The 5,309-nt window shown below is 39.6% G+C and overlaps 1 long non-coding RNA gene across 1 annotated transcript; it reads left to right on the forward strand.

Annotated features, from left to right (window-relative positions):
* The first annotated feature begins 444 nt into the window (after positions 1 to 444).
* LOC130106838 (uncharacterized) lies at positions 445 to 4,994 on the forward strand. The gene is made up of 5 exons (XR_008809773.1): positions 445 to 589; positions 780 to 941; positions 1,160 to 1,387; positions 2,067 to 2,159; positions 2,261 to 4,994. It is a non-coding gene; the product is annotated as an uncharacterized LOC130106838 (long non-coding RNA).
* The last annotated feature ends 315 nt before the right edge of the window (positions 4,995 to 5,309 follow it).

Consider the following 5,309-nt stretch of genomic DNA (forward strand, 5'->3'; position numbering starts at 1 on the left):
TTTGATCAAATTTATTTCACAGAGTCAATATATGGATTCACAGGTAATGTTTTTATTTTTTTCAAATCTGCACCCAAACCACCCTTATATTTTTGATAATATTACATTTTATTTCTGCAAAGACAATTTTTACAATTTCTATTTCTCTTCATGTTCCTTATTGCTCCATCTTCACCATAGGATTCAAATTATCAAAACAGCGACACAGAAGACCTCTCTGTGAATGTGGACATTGATGATGATGATGACATGTCGACTGATGACGATGATGATGTGAGCTTCTTTCGGCACAGTTCTACTTTGTTGTAGCATTCTATGTAGAAACAGATCAGTTTATAATGTGTAAAGTGAGTGAGAAGTTATTCAAAGGTAAAATCCAACGAAGGTTATTAGTTGTGATTTAGTTTCTATTTCTCCTGTCTTTCAGTGGCATAAGAAGCGGAAGCGGCGCTCCTGTGGGAAGTGTAATGCTTGTCTCTGCAGGAAGGACTGTGGCACATGTGACTTCTGTATCGACAAACCTAAGTTTGGAGGCAGCAACAAGAAGAGACAAAAATGTCGTCTGCGCCAGTGTCAGAGACAGGCAATGGTAGGGCTCACAAAGTTTGCTTTTCTAACTTACTACATTTCATGACGACAACATTTTGCTATTTTGGCAAGCTTTGGACTCGCTTCCGGTGATGTGAGGCTGGTAGGTTTAAACGGCTCTTTAGCAACAGCCCAAATGACACTCACATATGGACATTTATATTTGACAGAGACACTTGTTGCCCTTTCAGTTGGGCCAAGCTGAGTATGGAACCCAGGAAGGCTTGATGCAGTTCGGCAGGCCCAGACCTCAGTATACATACAGTCGAAAGATGACCCAAAAGAGGACTAATAGACTGTTGACTGGCTTGGATTTTACTGACAATGAAGATGATACCAGTAGACTGCAAGCTGTGAGTTATCCTTGATCATAGAAGTTGAGAGAAGTTGTCATTGAGTGGTTATAATTTTTTGGGTGAAATTAATGCAAGATGAATATCGCTATGATTGAGTGGTTGTCATGTTTTGGGTGAAATTAACGCAAGATAAATATTAAAGTTCACTTCATTTGGTAGACTGAGAGCTTCATTAATGACTTGTGACTTGTTTTTGTTCTCTCTTGCTGTTTTAGCCAAATTGGAATCCTGATCCTACCAGCAGTAGAATCCATCAGTCATCCATGCAGGTTGTATTAAAAATTGTAAACCAAAAGATTTAAAATGCGTATCCATCCTAAACTGAAAAAACATTTTTTTTGAATTTCATCTTTGTCTTTTAAAAGTTCAATCATTCAGATGCAGTACAGAGAAATGGACTCCTTGAAAGAAGCCCTAGCATCAACCACACCAGTTTGCGACTAGTAAGTTATATTTTACCCTTGATCCTTTGTAACTGTAGGTTAATCTTCTAAAATGTCACTACCCCTTAACAACTGCACTACCTTGTTTGACTGAACCGTGACTATCAACTAGCAGGTTAGCAGACAGCATATTTACCTTGTAGATATAGGAAGGTGAAAGCAGTCTGATCAGTGGGCCTGAAGTCCATAAATAGGACCCTTGCATGTGTCCCTGGGGAGTTGAGGTGTTGGAAGATGTAGTGCAATCCCATGTTGACTGCATCCTCCACTGACCCGTTTGCCCGGTAGGCAAACTGCAGGGGGTCAAGCAGGGGTCTGTGAGTTCCTTCAGGTGGACCAACACCAGTCTCTTGCACTGTGCATTCAAGTGTTGAAAGTTGAAGTCCTCAAAGTAACTAATGTGAAGCAGGTGTAAACAAATTCTTAGTACCTTCTTTAAGTTGTAGGTTTAATGTGTAAGGGCATCATTAGAAATATCCCTGGTTTTTGAAATATTACCTGACCAATAAGATTTGATAGAAATTCTGAGTTTTGTGCAAATTAAAGCACTTCAATGTCTGTTAGTCTAAACAATTAAAACAAAAAACAGTTGTGTTTAGTTCATATTTAGTTTTTTGTTGTTGTTTTGCTCACCTAATATTTGGACATATTACAAAAGAATCCAAACTTATCAATTTAGGATCAGCTAAACACATGGGACAAAGACAGATCAAACACAGGCAGGGGTCTTGAAAAGCTGACTGGAGAAGTGGATGAAGAGGAGTTTCCCATGGTGAGTGTATTCACTTTGAGAATATTTTAAGCTCAATTCTTTGTATTACTGCAGATGAGTGTTTTTTTGTTCATTCCTTTTCTGACTGTTGTTCACCACAGATTACACGGATTTTTAGTTTGGCAGAAAATGCAGCTGAGAGTGGTCTGGACATGGAAAACCAGCTGCTTAAGCTATTAGAGGAATTGCGCTCTTCTGCATTGCCGATCCTCTGGTATGCCATAGTGACAGAGGGTCCGCAGCTGCAGCTTATCCAGTGTGCTAAACAGTCCAGCATGATTGACACCATGGTGCTGATTGACCCGGGCTTCTGCTATCAGGTAACAGTGCAAAAGCAGCCACTGTTACTCACCCACCCTCTTTATGATGAACACCCCACACATCTTACATCTGTGGGCGACGTGACAAGCCTGCTATTGGACTTGGAGAGGTACAACATGTGCCAGGGACTTCCCCCTGTGGACCTACCAAGTGACAAGGGTCCGATCATCTTGGAGCGATCCTCAATATGTGATTTATTAGTTAAGAAGAACGCCAAGATCTGTACTAATTGCAGAGCCTTATCTAGGTAATTAGAACATTAACCGCAGCTGAGACAGAAAAGATTTAGACTAGTGAAAGCCAAAATGTCTTCTTGTGTCAAATACTTTCATGTCTTTTATTGGGATGGCCAAACTGAATTGACATTGTACACTTACCTCTTGACTATTTTGATGTGATTTAATTTTATGAAGATACACCAAAGGCTGTCCGAGGACAGTTGCATTGTAATCACCTTGAGTGAGCAAGCCTGTTCTGATTTCTTTGGTATGCTGGTGCAGGGCTTCTCATGGGTTTGATTTTGCACCCACTGGTTTCAGTGTGCGGCATGGTGGCACAGTGGTTAGTGTGGTCACCTCACAGCAAGAAGGTCCTGGGTTCGAGCCCCTGGGTAGTCCAACCTTGGGGGTCGTCCCTGGTCGTCCTCTGTGTGGAGTTTGTGTGTTCTCCCCGTGTCGGCGTGGTCAGGTGAATTGGCCATACTAAATTGCCCCTAGGTGTGTGTGTGTGTATGTGTGTGTCCCTGTGTGATGGCCTGGCAGCCTGTCCAGGGTGTCTCCCCACCTGCCGCTCAATGACTGCTGGGATAGGCTCCAGCATCCCCGTGACCCTGACAGCAGAATAAGCGGTTCGGATGGATGGATGGTTTCAGTGTGACATTCAAGGCTGAATTCACTTGGCCATTTTGTCAACTGCTCCCTTCATTTTCTTTTGGTGTATTCAAAGACAGTGTTCAAACGATCAGTTTCTTTTTCTTTTCACCAACACAAAACACAAAGCTAAAACTAGTCCTCTGTAAACAAATGATTACATCCTTGATTGTTGAATGATTGTTTCCTTATGTTGGGGCAACTACTGCATCATTCAGATGTTTCTTCTTCATATGCACAATACAAGCAGGCATTTGTTCAGCCTACAAATAAATTGAATAATTGTCTCACATCTCTTAGCACTTGAACGGAAGGGGAATGACAATAGCTATTGAATCTCTTGTCATTTTCATCTTTGCTCATCCAGGTTAGTTTCTTTGAAAATGAATATATTTTACCTGAATACCTTTATCCCTGACCATCAGTGTGTTCATCCCTAAAATGACTAAGCCACAACAAATAAAATGGAGTAAAAAATAATTAGGTCCTTAAAGATTTCAGTGTAAGTTTGCATTATCGTTTTTTTTTTTTGTTTTTTTTTTGTGTGGCAATTTTAGCCTTTATTCAACTGGACAGTAGAGGGAGTCAGGAAACACAGGGTGAATAGATAAGAAGATATGCAGTAAATTTCCCATGGCCCAATTTGAACCCGAGAAGCTGCGATCATGCCCGAGCCCACATGTGATCACACTTGACTGGCTGAGCCACCAGGACACCCCACATTTGCAGCTTCATTATTTGTTTTCATGGGGGTTTTCCTGGCAGATCTTTATTTGAATTGAATACTTTACTGAAAAGCTCTATGTAACTAACTTGGTTTAAGAACAGTTTAAAAAAACACTATTTGGGATATACTGACAAGACTAGTGTGTGGTAGAATATTGTAGACATTTCTATGTTTCCATTTAAGGCCATGAGTTTTGACATCTTTTTAAAATTGGAGAAGATTTGCAGCATATTCAAAGCTGTTTTAGATTCCCACCTTTGCAACCTTCCTCATGTCTTGGTTGAGACAAAAATAAATGAGCATGCCTTTGCATGCAATAAGTTTTCTTTATGTAGCAAAGTAAACATCTGAAATGTGACATAATCTTTGGATGGAGGGACCAGAGAACACGCATTTTGTTAAGTTAATCACTGTAAACCATTAATATCTCATAAGGTAGTGTCTTCTTCAAGCCATGTTTGTGTCTAGCGATTTTCCTACCATGGATATCATGAAAGTCTGTATTTATGATGCAGTAGCCTATAGACAAGGGACAACTTTTCCCCTTTCCCTAGTTGCTTGATGGAGGAAAATTAATTTAATATTTGCTGTTTTGGTTTTCTAGATGACATTGAGAGCAATTTAATTATATGTATACCTGTTTCAAGTTTGTTTGATTGTTTTTGGGGGGTTTTGCTTTCATTGTTAATTTTGAAATATTCCCCTAATATGCAAAATAAATGTTATTGTTAAGCCCACGGTTAAAAATGTCATACTTGTGTGGCGAGATCCATTGGAATTCAGCCTCTGTATAACTAAGTTAAAATTTAACTGTTGTTAATTTCTTTGAGATTGAGGGTTTTGTTGACGGGTTTTATTATTTTTTTGTTGCTAAAACGAGGGATGTTTATATTTCTTTTTGATGTCGGTCTTGAAACCAATTTGCAAATAAATCTTTCTTTTTGACACAACGGACATAGTTTATCATCAAGTTTAATGTACTTGTTAACTGCAAATGACAAAGGACTCCCCTGAATGTAATCGGTGTGAATACTCAAATTTGAGCCAATATTGGCCCAGAAATAGTCAAACTCTGATTCTGAACATATTCATGGGTCATAGTTTACATGTGACATTTTATTGGGAGCCAAACAATGAAACTGGCGTAAGCACCCTATATGTTTCTACTACTACTACATAGGGGTCGCCACAGCGGATCATCAGTTTCCATCTTTTCCCGTCCTCTGCATCTGC

The sequence above is a fragment of the Lampris incognitus genome, chromosome 2 (assembly GCF_029633865.1).
Source record: "Lampris incognitus isolate fLamInc1 chromosome 2, fLamInc1.hap2, whole genome shotgun sequence".
In the NCBI taxonomy this organism is placed as follows: domain Eukaryota; kingdom Metazoa; phylum Chordata; class Actinopteri; order Lampriformes; family Lampridae; genus Lampris; species Lampris incognitus.